The sequence below is a fragment of the Ambystoma mexicanum genome, chromosome 9 (assembly GCF_040938575.1).
Source record: "Ambystoma mexicanum isolate Mex_15411 chromosome 9, UKY_AmexF1_1, whole genome shotgun sequence".
In the NCBI taxonomy this organism is placed as follows: Eukaryota; Metazoa; Chordata; class Amphibia; order Caudata; family Ambystomatidae; genus Ambystoma; species Ambystoma mexicanum.
In genome coordinates this window covers 534013377-534029430 of record NC_090931.1, presented here as the reverse complement: position 1 = coordinate 534029430, position 16054 = coordinate 534013377, and positions in this window count along the sequence as shown.

Sequence of the window (16054 nt, the reverse complement as noted above, 5' to 3'; positions counted from 1 at the left end):
CTACGCTGATGTCGGAACTGTCGGGACTGGGGGCTAGCTAGCCTTTTGGCTGTAGCTCCTGAGATTCTATCTGGGACTACAACCAAAAGATCAGGGGCTATAGCCCTTTTAGCCACCCCCTAGCAACGACTCTGATCATGACCCAGAGGAGCTAGTACAACGTGTTTTAGCGGGAGAGGGCCCAGGACCACAAGCTAGCGATTCCCAAAGTCTCGAGTCTCAATTTGGGACAGCGGCATTCCTGTGCAATACCCTCGGTTTGAGCTGGAGTTAACTGGATGTCCCAGGGACACTTCTGAAGAGGCTCTTTGCGAGGGTAAATAGGAGATGCCAAGAATAGTTGTTTCCACTACTCCAAAGGGGCGAAGCCCTTGCAGGCCTTCTCGGTTTGATGAACAAGCAGGGTCCGACGGGACAACAGCGGGGTCAGGGTGCCAAACCTTCCTAGCACATCACCGCTGGCTCCTTGAGTCTGCTCTCTCGTTTAGGATACTTGGATCCTTATGAGGTTCGGTGTGAACCTCGGTAGATTGACCTGGAATGGATGCATAGCCCCTTCTTTTATCCAAGATTTGATTTGCGCTCAAATCTCAGATAGCCTATGGAAGATCTGCTCTCTTGCCTGCAGATCAGGCGCGAGCCAATCGTGGCCCACACTGGTTCCAGTCATTCATGGCTACCAGACATACTGGCACCAGTAGTGTGGATTGGGATCGGACAGTCCCGACCCACTTCCTGGGCACTAGCACACGTGACATGCAGGACCCCGTGAAATATGCAGTTTTCCTGGGAGGCTGCATGCGCAAATAACGAATACCTGGGTGTCTCGACCTGGGGGAAGGCAAAGGGACAAAATTGCCAAAGGACAGAACAAAAGACTTTGTGGCACAGCCATTTTCGGCACTGTCCACAGTCTTGGGTCAAAAGTGGTAAATGCTGCATGGTCCATCAAAAAGAAGTAAAAACACTTTTAAAGTAAATTGCTGCCACCAGTTCATCCTAGGCACACTTGTACAAACACCCAAAAATCCTTAGAGGGTGGCTAGGGCCATGAAACGACCCATATGCGTGGTACTGTAAGGTATTTGGCACATAGATAAAAAGTTACCAATGGCAACAAAGTCGAAGACTAAGCGAAACATAGTTTCTCAGTACTGACAGCGTGACAGCGTGAAGGATGTGTCAGTTTTCCCCATAACACATGAGCGAAAGCCTAGAGGAGTGCAGCTGAAGGCTGTCCTCCACTGAAAAGGTTCAGGTTAGGTAATCCAAACAAAAGCAAAAGGTTTGGGGGCTTCAAAAATGGAGGGAAAATTGCACTTAAGGGAAATCTTTCATCACACATAACCTTTCCCCACTCCGCTCCCTCCCTACTTACCTGCCAACCTGCCCGAGACCACCACCATGGTAATGGAAAGTCCCTTTACCTATGGAAGCAGCCAACTTGTTTTTATTTATTTTTTAAAAGGAGATTGGGCTCACGCTGCACAGTTCATCTCCTGTAAAGAAAAAAGTCAAATTAAACCATTCGTACCCCAGATGAACCCCAGCGTGCAAATGGCTATCACCCACTTGTCAGGGCTCTGACATGGTCGGTAATGGCCCACAGCCCTCGCAGAGGCCCTCGCTTCGCTCGGCCTGCCTAGGCTTAGGATGGCAGACTTTTACTGGCAGAGCCCGCATCCTAAAAAAAAAAGTGGGTGACTCTGACACACGCATTGGAAAATGACGTCACAATAACTGAACCGATCCCAAAATGAAATGCACAAGTTCCATTCAAATTGTCTTTCACAACTGAGAAAGTGCACCGACCAAATAAGCATTTGCCAAGATAACTGATTTTCTATTACATTTCCAGCTAATCATAAAACGTATGTACCTTTTAGAACTAAGAACCTGTAAAAAAAGAAATCCTTTTTTAGGGTAATGTCAATAGATAACATTTTAGGGTTTGGTGCTATGCTGTTTGTGTGGTCTTGTGGCTAAGTATCTCGTTTCGCAATCGCACAATCTGGGTTCAGTTCCTGGCTGTGGCACTACACACGTCAAATGTGTAAACATTTTTTGTTGTTGTACTGCTTGCCCACACAGGCAGGATTGTGTACACCCTTTAAAAAAAGTAGCAGACACCATCCACCCGCGTGGTCCCTCGACATGGGGCCTGTTACTGTCCTTATGTGCCCCAGACGTGGTGTTGATTGCCATAATAATGCTTTGGTGACTATATTTACATGGGCTCTGAAAGATAGGCTTGAGACAAAAATGACACCTATATGAGGAACATGTTGCTTTGAATATGGGATAGGGCTGGCAATCGTTCTAAAGTAAACTGCTTCAGTTCAACTAGCCCAAAAATAAATATTTCTGTTTTTAGAAGTGTTGAGGCAGAGGTGGTGGTTATTAATTCATTTTGGATAAGCATACAAGGTGCCAGCCCTTTGAGAGTTGCTTACATACTCTTCCAGCTTCCGATGTAATTGTGTGTTGTTTGCATGCATATACAAACCTACTGGTAGATTATTATATTTGAGGATGAGCTAGAGGACTAGAACACAATGAGAATGAGACAATCTAACCAGGCCTCAAAAGCTGCACTCGCCAATATCCACTGGCTAGTGACGATTGACCCTTGGTAAGAAACCATGTGATGTGTGCATGTGGAAAGCTGAGGGGGCAAGTGAATTTCTATACCTAGCTAGTAGCTTGCAACTTGAATTTTTACCAGAGCATAACCCACAGTCACTTAGGGGGAAATCTAACCGAAAACATGTGTTTCCAGGGACATTATACAATGTCCTGCCCTGGTCTTAAAAAAAAACACAAGATACTTATCTGGGCAATCCCCTACAGAGGGTACTCATGATTAGGACCTCACCACATTGACCCCCTGGCTCCTGCTCTGGCTGATTTCTGCAACCACTCCTTCGCCACTGGAGTCTTCCCCTCCCCCCTGAAGTACTCCCTTGTGCACCCTCTTTTTAAGAAACCCTCTGCCGATCCTTCCTGCCCGGCTAACTATCGTCCAATCTCCATCACTCCCTTCCTGGACAAACTCCTGGAAAAGCTAGCCATTTCTCAGCTTAACCTTCACACTGAATCTGTTGGTTGTCTCGATGACCATCACGCTGCCTTCAGAGCTGCTAGAAGCACGGAAACTACTCTCCTGAACATCTGTGAAGACCTGCTCTCCAACCTCGACTCCAACATCCCCTGTGTCCTCATCTTACTTGATCTCTCTTCTGCCTTTGACACGGTCAACCATGCCATCCTGCTCAACCGTCTCCGTGATAACCTGGGTATCACCAATCAGGCCCTGGCTTGGCTGACCTCTTTCCTCTCTGATCGACCCTCCCAGGTCCAACTTGGGTGGTTCCTCTCCTCTTTCTCCATCTCTACCTGTGGTGTTCCCAAGGGGTCTAACCTCTCTCCCTGGCTGTCCAACCAATACCTGGCACTTCTTGCCCACCTCATTGCTGCTCTCTGCCCCAACTGTCAGTGCTATGCGGATGACACCAACTAATTTTTAGGCTCCCTTCCGCCACTTCTTCTCCTTCTCTGATCCCTGACTGTCTTTCTGCTATCCAGGAGTGGTGTGCCGCCAATGATCTCTGCCTTAGTGCCAGTAAAACCGGGATTCTCCTCATCGGCACACCTGCTCCCTCCTTTCCTGTCACTCTCTGACCGGCCTCCCTTGGCCCTCTTCCCGCTCCCACCTGTGAGGCTAAAAACCTCTGGGTCATCTTTGACTCCACACTTTCCTTCTCTCCTCACATCTCTGACATCTCTAAGAAGTTACACAACCAGCTGCACCTCCTGCGAGGTATTCTTCCTTTCCTCTCCTTCCCCCAGAAGCTCACTGTCTCCAGAGTTCTGGTTCCCTCTAGGTTGGACTACTGCAACAGCCTCTTTCTCAATCTGCCTACCTCTACTCTCCGCCCTCTGCAACTCATCCAAAAAAACAGGACTGCGAGACTTGTCCTTGGCCTCAAGCATGGGGATTGTATCTCTCCAAGACTGAAATGTCTGCACTGGCTCCCAGTGGTAGTGAGGATCAAGTTCAAAACCCTCTGCATTGTCCACAAGGCCTTCTGGGGTATGGGACCTCAAAACCTTCAACTCGCTCTTCCTAAATATCTCCCCTCTCGAGCTCTTTGCTCATCCACCTCCAACTCCCTCAGGGTCAGTCGCTTCTCCAAGCAGCGAGTTGTGGGTAGATCTCTTTCTTCTGCTGGGGCCTCCCTCTGGTTCAGCCTCCGGGCCCCTCTGAAACTTGAGGAGAACCATCTCTGGTTCCGAAAGCACCTCAAGACCTTCCTCTTTGCTTCTGCTTTCTCTCCTCCACTCCCTTGCTGACCTCCTGGCTGAATCTGAAACTGCACTGGTTACCTGGCTACCCTCTGATCTCAGGCCCAGGTCCCCCCACCTCCCCGCCAGTTGCACACCTACATTGCCGCCTTGGCAACTCTTGCACTCAGGGACTGTTCTGTATCCCTACAGCCCCGACTAGCACTTGACACCTGATGGCTGCACTTAACCTTGCACTTGCCACCTGATGGCCGCACTTTCATTTATGTATTTACTTCATGTCTTTATGATGAGCCAGTAACACCACGACACATGATCTGTAAAAAGGGTAATCCTTCTCCCTTCCAGTTTGTAGCGTAGAGTTCGAATGGCACATTGGCCCTCATTACGACCCTGGCGGAAATCTGAAAACGATGGCGGAAATGCAATACCGCCATCGAATAGCGCTCGGTGCGACTATGACCCGTCACCGCAAAGTACGAAGCCATTAGCGACACCGTAGTGAACGCCAACGCTAACTGCACCAAGCACGCGCGCGCGCCATGCCAAACCGTAAATACCACCATGGCGTAAGGGTACGCGAATTCCGACCCTAGCGGACATGTACCTAACGCCATCAAGCATGGCGGAATGTACCATTCCGCCATGGTGAGAAGTACGGCATCGCGAATCAACCGTAAACGGCCCCACTGAGTGCCTGTACACCGCTCCCTGCCCACAAAGTACAACTCCCCGTAGGTGCAATGAAGTCACAATGCAACCAGTGAAATGTACAAGTCACCCATGCATGCCAACGAACAAAAGAAACACAAGAGGGGCCAATGGGAGCTGCAGGGCACAGATGGCACGAATACAGAAGCCAATCCAATGGACATGACCACAGTCCCCCCCCCCCCCGAAACGCACGCAAACACAGGCACATGTGACCAGCAATATTTCGAAAATCACATCATTCCACCAGTCCACCTGGCTGACCGGCATCTGTTACACAAAACCCAATCCCCCGCCCCTGAGCATGACAACATTCAAACAGTCATATTGGCAGCCCCCATCCCTGACCTCACTGGGCTTCGTAGGCAAACGCGCCCAGTACAGTACCACGCAACTAAACTCCGAAGCTGGAACCCAATGCAGATCTCCACCCAATACATCGCTCCCCAAATAGGAATATGCCACATCACTTGCAAAGAAGAACGCTACACGGGCCAAATCAGAATAGAAATTTAATGCACAACAAAATCACCAAGCCCATACAGCCATTAGGCCATGAACTCCAAAACACATTTCACCATTGTGGGCTGCATCCGCAAGAAATGACCAGCCACTACTTGTGTGACGCCCTGTTCCATCATGGTACACAGAGCCACATCCACGTACGAAAAGGCAACATGGAAGCGCACAGAACCGCAGGGCCGTCCCAATGGGGAGGCACTAGTCCAGCTGAAAGGCCGAAATGTTGCTCCGAGCCACCAGTACTGCGTAAGGGCATGTGGCCCATTGGCGATCGTCCCATAAGATCGTAATGCTGCTCCACTGATTAACACGAAGCAGCAGGTGTCGGGAGTAAAAGCCATCTGCAGGAGTGGCATACAGATGGCAGTGGCAAAAGGGGAGGAGATACATGTCAACCAAAAGAAAAGAAAAAGAACAGAATGGCCATCAGAACTACATCCGAACAACTCACTTCAATGATCACACTAAATCCACAGCCATATGCATGCTAGCCCACTCCAAAGGATCATCACCACCCCAAAACCACTTGCGACTCATAACCATCTATACCGAGGTGTAAACACCATCACAAACGAGTGTACCTGTGCATGCGTCTGTCAAAACAGAATCCATCAGATGGGATTGGTAACGTGCATGGACACAAGTGTCTGAGGGCGCGTCGAGACAGGGAGGGCTCAACAAGGCCAGATAGACGATGGTCCCACTATGGCAGCCCTGCATCACATAGCGCAGGGGAGGCGGATAGATTCCAAGAAGCCCTGTACATGGCAAACTCTGTATCAAATCACCTGCCCATGCATCCATTCATCATTCCCTCATCCCGGTATGAAAACGCCTGAATATTTACTCACATGACATTAGAAATATCCATTGAGTCTGTGCGTTATGCAGCCTGCAAAATCCACAGTGCCCCAGCCCGTAATTCCAGTGTAGTGAAGTAACATGTATTTGGGAACGTCCGGCCTCATCGCCCACGTCGCTATTGCGCATCCCAAACTATTCATATCAATCATTGCATCCTCGCCATGGCCCCTGTCTCAAGGACATTGAACAATAGAACGTTATATTTGCAGTCAGACCTGTGGGCATCTCCTCGCCGCTAGCTGAAAACCGAAAGCGCCGCCCTTCGAATTCCTCATTTGCAACATCACGTCGAAGAGGCATCTGTGGCCGTTTGAAATCACTAATTAATCCATCTAGTGCGGCTGTGTGTGAAAATGGCAACTGCCTTCACCCACAAATGGGACGCCCCACCCGTCGTTGCAACTCGGTACAGTGATGCATGAGGGCCCACCGTTACTCGAGTACTACGTTCCACTGACCCTTCACAAGTCTGTTCGCGACTGCACAGATAGTATGTGAAACAATGGGACCACAGCAGAATGAACATATCAACCAATGTTACACGTCCATCGGGTACAAATACATGATTGCAATAGCAAGATGCCATTCCTCGAATTGCAGCGTTGTGTGCGGGACGTGCTCGGCCAAAGGGGAGAGCAGTTTGCACAGGTGGAATGAATCACCACAGGTGGAGGCCATACAGCCTGAAAACACATAAATTGCACACCCAGTCTCCTCCCACAACCACACCTACTCCGAAATGCTACCGGCAGGACTCGCGATGTTGGCCCTGGGGGACCTGATAGCACTGCAAGTACTCCAACTCCAAGAAGAAGACGAACACCAACTACAACCGGCCGCACGGAGGGGACGCAGGAGGAGGAGGAGGCCAAGGCAGGGCCAGCAAGGGCCGCCAGCACAGCCACTACCACCACGCAGGCAGCCCGCAATCCCACGCCTCCGAGCACATCCGTTCAACCTCACTGATGAGCAGATCCACACCCTCTACCGTTTGGACCGGGACACCATAACCTCCATTGTGGACATGACACAGGCTGACCTTGTCAGCATGATAGATAGCCCAACCGCCATCCCACCCCTACTGAAGGTGGTGTCTGTACTCCACTTCCTGGCCACAGGCACCTACCAGCACACAGTCGGACAGTTGCATGGCATATCACAGCCACTGTTCTCACGGACACTATTGCAAGTGCTCGATGCCCTCCTGAAGCACGCAGACGACTACATCTCTCTACCACGCTCGGAGCAGGAAATTACAAACACAAAAGTGGGATTCCATGCACTTGCCGGCATACCGGGTTGCATTGGTGCCATCGACTGCACCCATGTGGAATTGGTCGTCCCACATGCCATGGAGGCCCAGTACCGCAACCGAAAACAATTTCATTCCCTGAATGTACAAATGGTGTGTGACTCCAACAGGATCATTACACATTGTTGTGCCAGATTCCCTGGATCAACCCATGATTCTATGGTCTTGAGGAACTCTACTATACCACGCTACATGGAGCGACACGAAGGGAACAGATCCTGGCTACTCGGTGAGTCTCATTTCATGCATGATGATGTGGGGTATGTGATGCGGCAATGACCTGGCAGGAAGGGGGGGGGTGTGCGTACGTAGCAATGGCATTCCACATCATACGTTTCTCGTCCACATACAGGTGATGCTGGGTATCCACTGAAGAGATGGCTCCTCACACCAGTCCGGAACCCACGGGACCAGCATGAGGAGGACTACAACCATGCCCACTCACGTACCCGTGTAGTCATTGAACAGGCATTCGGCCTACTGAAGACTCGTTTCCGCTGCCTCAGCAGGTCTGGCGGGGCACTCCTGTACCGCCATGAGAAGGTTGCAAAGATGGTCATGGCATGTGTCATGCTCCACAACATGTGCGTACGTAGAAATGTGCCCATGCCCCCTGACGCAGAACTGCAAGCACCTGATGATGGTCATGATGAGGGTGGGGATGTGGCAGCACCTCAAGGAGTCTGCGAGGCACCGGAGGGCCGTGACATTCGTCAGCATCTCATTGATGCATGCTTCTAGCACTCACGCCTGGTGGCTGATACATGGACACGGGACTCGTGGCACTGTGTGTGTCTGGGACATGCACAATATGGACTGTACGCCTATGATGGCCTAGTACACAAAGATCAATGTCCACACATCTCATTGGTTGATCGTGCACTGTGCATGGCATATGTGATATCATGTTGAACACCCTATCGACCCGCCACCCAAGTGAGCCCAACACACCCCCTCCACCCTCCTACCTCCCCCCCGAACACCAGTGTCCAAAGATGCTCATTGTCAGTGGGCTGTCGCTATTGCAAGCCCCCTCTCCGGGTATCAGGGGCACCCCTGCCTGTGGAGCGCAGGTTCCTCCCAGATCTACGTTGGGGGCTGCCCTGGACGGAACTTGCAACGGATGATGTCTCTGCCTGCTCACGTCCATGCATGTCCCTAAGGGTTTGCGAGAGCTCAGTGAGCACACGGCGCACTGCGGCAAGTTCGGCACATACGTCTTTGGACGTCGCATGCAGTTCCCCCCTCAGGCTCTCGGTGCTTCTCTCCATTTGGACTCTCAGGCTCTCGGTGCTACTCTCCATTTGGACTCTCAGGCTCTCGGTGCTACTCTCCATATGGACTCTCAGGCTCTCGGTGCTACTCTCCATTTGTGCCCTTAGTGTCTCTGTACCTCTCTCCATTTCTGCCCTAAGTGTCTCAGTTGATGTTTCTATGTCTGCCTTAGTGCCCCCACATTCATCGGCATGGTCCTTGAGGAGCGTGGCCAGTCGCTGCTGTTGCACGATTAACTGGTCGAGGGACTGTTGCCTCTGCTGGGCCATGGCCATTTGCGGGGGTGTCACAGAGGGGCTGTTGACCTCATGTTGCCTTGCCACAGGGCTTGTGGGGGATGGCCAGTCGTCGTCTTGTGGGTGCCCCTGCGTGGTATCCTCATGTTGTACGGGATGGGACAGACAGGGGGATTGGGACAGGTCATGGATGGATCTGACTTCGACATCCCCGTTTTCTGTGTCCGAGCATGCTGCCATCAATGCGGTGTCACCTATGGTGCTGCTGCCACCAGAGGCAGTGCCTTCTGTGGCATCCGTTGGGGGGACCTGTGGTGGTGGTGGTGGTGTGGGCATGCTGGTTGCTGGGGTGCCTGTTGATGTTCCCTCCTCTGTGCTGCCACCTGATTTGTGCTGCTGCTGTGTCTTGATGCGTGCAGCTGAGGTGGAGGGTCTTTGGCCTTTGGTCTTGGCCCTCTTTGCAGGTGTGCTGGTAGGGGTGTCCTGATGCTCGTCGTTTGGATCGGACCCTGTGGTGGAGTAAAGGAGGGCGAGGGTTATTTATGGGTCTGTGGAAATTGGAATGGCATTGTATCACATGCATTGGGGTGGTACCTGAGGGTGATTTGGGTCGGGGCCTTGGAGGTGCTTTCATTTGTGTGTGGAGTGAGGGTGCAGTTGTTTGGCAGCCTGCAGTTAGGGTGTGCCTGCTGCACGTGTAGTGCGTGTTTTAGGGGTTTTTAATTAATTATGTATTTATTGTGGGTTTTAACGTGCGCTATCAGGCCGATGTGTGTGGACGTTCTCCTGGACATGTGTTTCTGTTGCACTATGTGGACACATGGTACTTCGCATGATTGGACATTGTGGATTTAGCATTGTTTTATCTGGCCCACCTACCTGAATCTTCGGATGTCTGCACTCCTTTCTCCATCCCTCCGACTCCCTCTATGCTCTCCATTCCGATGGTGGAGGCACAGATTTCTTCCCAGGGGGTCAACTTGATGGGTGATTCAGGACCTCCCCCGGTGGCTGTGGCAATGTTGCGGTTGGCAGAGAGTATGCTGCGGACGCGTATCCGCAGGTCGTCCCATCGCTTTCTGCATTGCTGTGGGTTGCGGGGTGCGGTCCCCACCGCACTTACCCGCTGTGCCACCAGAGCCCATATGGCCTTCTTGTTCGCAAGTGACGTCCTGGTCATTTGCGTGGAGAAGACAACGGCTGCATTCTCCTGGAGGGTCTCTGTTAGCACGGTGAGTTCCTCACGGGAGAAGTGGACCTGCCGCTTGCGGTCGCACGCTTTCTTCGCTACTTTTCCCATTTTTCTTGGTTTCGCTAGGGTGGATGACGGGTTGGGGTGTGTCTCAGGGTAGTGTTTTTGGTGGTTGTGTGGTTTTAGTGGTTTTATAGGTGTACGGCGGGATGTTTCCCGTTCCGGGCCCATGTTTTTACTTCCGTTTCCGTATATTTCCGGTCACCGTACTTTCCGGTAGGCGCACACTGCGGTGTCCGCTGTGATGGGTGGCGGTGTTGCACCTAGGGCGCCGTACGGCGGCGGTGTGGGCCGTTTTGGGGTCATTTCCGCCATAGCGGACTTTGCACTTCCGCCATGCCGTGGTGCTCGTGCCCGATGGGTCGGAATGGGCCGCACTTTGCTCCTTCGTGCAATGGCGGAAACGCTATTTACGCTGTGGCGGTCCGGTCAGTCACTTTCCGCCAGGGTCGTAATGAGGGCCATTGTGTGGCAGAGGCTTCCTGCACAATTGATCAAAATAGATTTTTTGTCTTGGGAAGAGCTTGCCACTGGTAAATAATCTAGGTTGATCTTTGCCATCATAAATGTGCGATAAAACTGCTCCCATGCCGGCCTTGCATGCATCCATTTGCAGCAACAATGGTTTAGCAAACATCTCAACTGAGGTGAATTGTAACGGCACTCTTTTAATTTTATGGATATTTTTTATCTTCGGGTCTCCAAATCAGCTGGGTTTGTTGGTGGTTCTTTAACTTTTCAGTTAAATAGGCTTCAATAGTAGAAAATGCAGGGATAATCTTCCAATCGTATTCCGATTAAGCCTACAAAAGTGATCCCCTCTACTTTTTTCCTTAATGTTGGACCCATCCATTCCCTTCAATGTACCCCAACTATTTCACTGCATTTTGTAGTGGATGACATTTAGTTGGATTTGCTGTAAAAACTGGCACCCAATAAGCTTGCAAGACGATGTATAGGTGGAGCATATTGTCTTCCCAAGTATCACTACATTTGATGATGTCATCTAGATAGGTCTTAGAAAAAGATTGGTAGGGTCATAAGATTGGAACCATTAGTCTTTAATGTGGCACGAGCTCCGTGAAGTTCAAACAGGATGGTAAATTGAAAGAGCACTTCTGGTGTGGAGGATGCCGTCTTCTCCTTATCCGTAGGGGCTTACAGGACCTGTCAATGCTCTTTAGACAAATCCAAAGTGGAAATTAAATTTTCTGTCTCTAATTACTCCTACGACCCGCCCCCTTTCCTCCATACTTGTATAGGCATCCCCACAAGGGGACATACAGAGACTGTTGCACTGCAAAAATGAGCACTTCCCCTTTAAATGTTAACGTAAGCGCGAGAGTAGGCGTGACTGCACAGCCTAACACTGCCCTCCAGTGAAACACCCGAGTCCCCTTTTGTGCATGACAGCAACAGATGTTTGCACAACATCAGCAAATTTTTTGCTGTTCAATTCTCAAACGCTTCAGAAGCGTTTATTTATTCAACATTTTGATTTAACGGTTGTTGCCCTTTGGCGCTCTTGTTTCCTCTGCCCAGGTCTGGTTCGTCAGACTTCAGCAGATGCGCCTCCTGCAAAAGTCCTTAGTTGACCTCAGACAATTGGGCATTTAAGAATAGGCTTGTGCGGTGTGGAGAGTGTAGAGAAATCTTTTCTGGGTCACCACCGGAACACAAAAGAGTTTGCTCACCAGAAAACTAAGGTAAATACAACTTTCTTCTCCAAGATACCTCAGAAGGGAGATCACTTTCCAGGAAAGCTTTGTTTGGGAGGAGATGTAAAGACCCTGTTACCGGTGCCAGACCTGAGGCTCAAAAAGCTACCTGTGCATGGGATTTTCGGAAGTGCCAGTAGCTAAGCAAGATCAGCCAGAATCTGGAGTCTTCGCTGAGGTGTTAGCACTTCAGGCTAAAGACAAGGTAGGCATACCCATACAGAAGGATGTGCTGATGGTAGCAAAGAAGCTCTGGATTAAACCCCTATCATGCTTGTCGATTATTAAAAAACTGTATGCTTAATACAGACAGCTGGGGGCGGAAGGTCCCCTACTAACCTCCCAGCCACATCCATCTGCGATAGTGGCAGCATCACTATGTGCCAAACCGAAAGTTTATCAGCTTCTTCTACAACAGCAGCAGCCTTTTTTATCAAAAGAAGAACAGAAATTAGAGGCCTTCAGAAAGAAGCTATATCTAAATACAGCTCTCCGTCTATGCCAGGCTAACGCGAATGCGTTACTGGCAGCAGCAAATCAAAACCTATGGAGACAGATCGCAGAGTTTGCTCCTGATCTGCCTCCAGACAAGCAGACAGTTTTTGAATCAGGCCTGGCTTAAGTAAAACTGGTGGCTCGGGTACTGTTAGAATCTTCAGTGAGGCATATATATACAGCCAGCAGAGGCGTGTTTATTGGAGTTGCTAAGAGAAGTTCCACGTGGATGCATATGACCAACTTTACCAGTGATATTCTGGAGAACATTTTAGACCTTCCGTTCGAAGGTGCTGAGATTTTCCATTGCTCCACAGATGAGAAATTGATTTTAAAAAAGACTGCACGTAGACAGCAACATCATTAGCAATCTTTACCAAGCCAAATACAATTTTTTTCCAGAGTCAACCTAGGGCTGATACAAGATCCAGATAATTTGGATAATTCCGAGTGTTGTTGGCGAGCAGGGTAAGGCAGCCAGACAGGTCGCCCAGTATCAATAGGTGTAAACAGCAAAGAACCTCCCAAAAGGAGGTTATTCTTCCCCCTCCTCTTCATCAGCTTCTGAACCCAAGAAACAGTGGTATGCACGTCTGTGTGCACGAGTCCCAACTGGGGGACAGATTAGCACAGCAAATAGTGGCGTCAACTCTTCCAAGACCCTTGACTACTTTCAGTGGTCTCTGGAGGCTTCCAGCTACCCATTCCCTCCCCTCCTCTGAGGTCCTTCTCATTGATAAAATAGGTTCCCCTTAATTTTTCATAGAGGTGAAAGGGTTAATAGAAGCCCATTCTGTAGAGGAGGTTCCTCGTCTTCCAGGAGCCAAGTATTATATTAAAGTATTTTTGCTATCCCCAAAAAGAAGCAGGCTAGCCGGACGATATTATTGTACCTCAACCTATCCTTACACCTTCAAAAATAAATTCAAGATGCTGATGCCTGCACACCTTGCAGAGGACCTCTGTGCAGAGGACTGGCTGTTTGCCTTGGATCTGAAGGACGCTTATCTACACGTGCCGATTTGATGGTCACACCGTCAATTTCTCAGATTCTCAGTAATGGGAAGGCTTTTCCAATATAGAGTGCTTCCTTTTGGGCTCAATGCAGCACCAAGAGTATTCTCAAAAATAATGAATGCATTGGCCACTCTGTTGCAGAGAAAGGGTCAGCTTGTCTGCCCTTACCTAGACGACTGGCTGACAAGAGCAGAGTCCTCAGAGAAAGCTCCCCAGACTCTCCAGATGCTTATGGAGACCCCTTTTCAAGCAGGCCTTTTGATCAATGCCAAGAAATTCGAGTTTTTTTCAACCCAGAAAAACACCTTCATAGGTTTCCGTTGGGCCACAGTTCTGGCCAGGATTTGTCCTACAACAGACAGACAAAGGTTCTTTTTGGCAGCAGTGAGATATTTTCTATTCCGAACCTGAACAACAGTGTTTTGGTCCCAACATCTGCTGGGCCTGTTTGCAAGCTGTATTTTGATGGTTCCGCTAGCAAGACTCAGAATGAGAATGCTGCAACTTCATTTGGCAGCTTGTTGGGACCAAGAGTCAGGATCACGATCTGACAAAGTAGCAGACCTCTTTGCTCTGCATTAGGAGCTTCTCTGGTGGAGAGAGGAGAGGAATTTGATGTGTGGAGCTCCATATCATCCACTCCCACATATCATAACAATAACCACAGACTCCTCTCTGGAAGGATGGTGAGTGATAAGGAATCATTCAGCACATGGCCTATGGTCTTTCAAAAACCAAGAATGGCACATAAATTACCTAGAGTTGAAAGCCGTATTTGTCACCTTAAATTAATTCCTCCCATTGCTACAAGGAGCCGTAGTCCTAATACTAACAGCCAGTACAATAGCAATGTTTTATCTAATCAAACGGGGGCGGTTGCACTAAATCCCCAGACCTATGCATCCTTTATCTCCAAGTTTGGGAATGGGCACTGCAACAGGACATATGGCTGAAGGCTTCACACCACCCAGGGAAAGACAACACGGAGGCAGACAGACTCAGCAGACCAGAGTTCACTGGGCACAAGCATGTGTAGTATGTCGGGCAGCACATACCTCTGTCTAGTGTTGTCCTTACCTCGCCAAACAACTTGCCAAGTCTCGGTCGGCGTCCTCTGGTGTCCTACGATGGAGCTCCTGTTACGTGTGACAGCCACATACTGCACATACTCATGACCAATTTGTACTGAATGCCGGGACCACATCAATGCACATAGGGATGTGGGAATCAAGGTGATAGTGCTAGAGCATATCCAGCTACACAAGCACAGCGCAGAGGTGTCAGAGGCAGGGCCAAAGTGCACTTTGCTACAACAGTACATGGCTTATAAGACAGAGAAAGAAAACACTGAATTGGAGAGCGCCTGTATTAATGAAAAATCCTTCCGTCAACTTACTGAACAAGAACATCTGGGTGACATTTGGGTTAGAAGATTGAGGATCAATGGAGGAACAATTAACTTTTGTCCTGACGAAGGCCATTTGAAAATCATCGGGGAAACCTTATCTGGGACGGGGTTATCTTTTGATTAAGTGGCCGAAACGCAGAGCGTAGACACAACATCATTTGCACATCCTTTGGTAAAAAGGTATAGGAATAATGGACATTAAAGAATCCTACAGAGATTAAGAGAAGTAGAAAAGACTGACACAGAAGACAGTACAAGGTCCTGTGCACAACAAGCACCTATAACAGTAGAAGGTTTATTTAAAAATACACAGGGCCTCATTACAAGTTGAGCGGTAGCCTTGCCGGTAAAACCATGAATGGGCTATTACCGGGTCATTACGGTCCTGCCGGACCTGGTAATTGCCCATTCACGGGCGCCGGAATGTAATGCTCCCCATTCCCATTTGAGGCCCATAGGGCTCAATGGGAATGGGGAGGTCGGATGCACCATCACCATTCAGAATGGTGCCGGTGCATCCGACATGCTGTGCTCGCGGGTGTCGTTACGGCTGCCTGGCAGCCATAATGGCACCCGCGAGCAGAACTCGTAGTTTGCCGGTCCGGGAACAATGGTACCAGCAGGCTTACTGGTACCGTAGTTCCCGGACCGGCAAACTTGTAATGACCCCCACTGTCTCGGATTGTGAGGGAACAGATAAAATCATTGTGATGTCTTTTTTATTTCTGGTTGCTCTGACAATAGACATTCGTGAACCAATTGAACATCTGTAAGAATTGTTTTTTGATTAACTGATAGAATCTTTGGTACAAGAGAAAGGATGTCCAAGAAATGCAGCTTGATACTTATAGAACCTCCCTGGCATGCAAGAGCGTAGTTCTCCAACCTGACTCGGTTGAAATACTAGGGAACCCACATCTTACCAACATCCAAGATGTT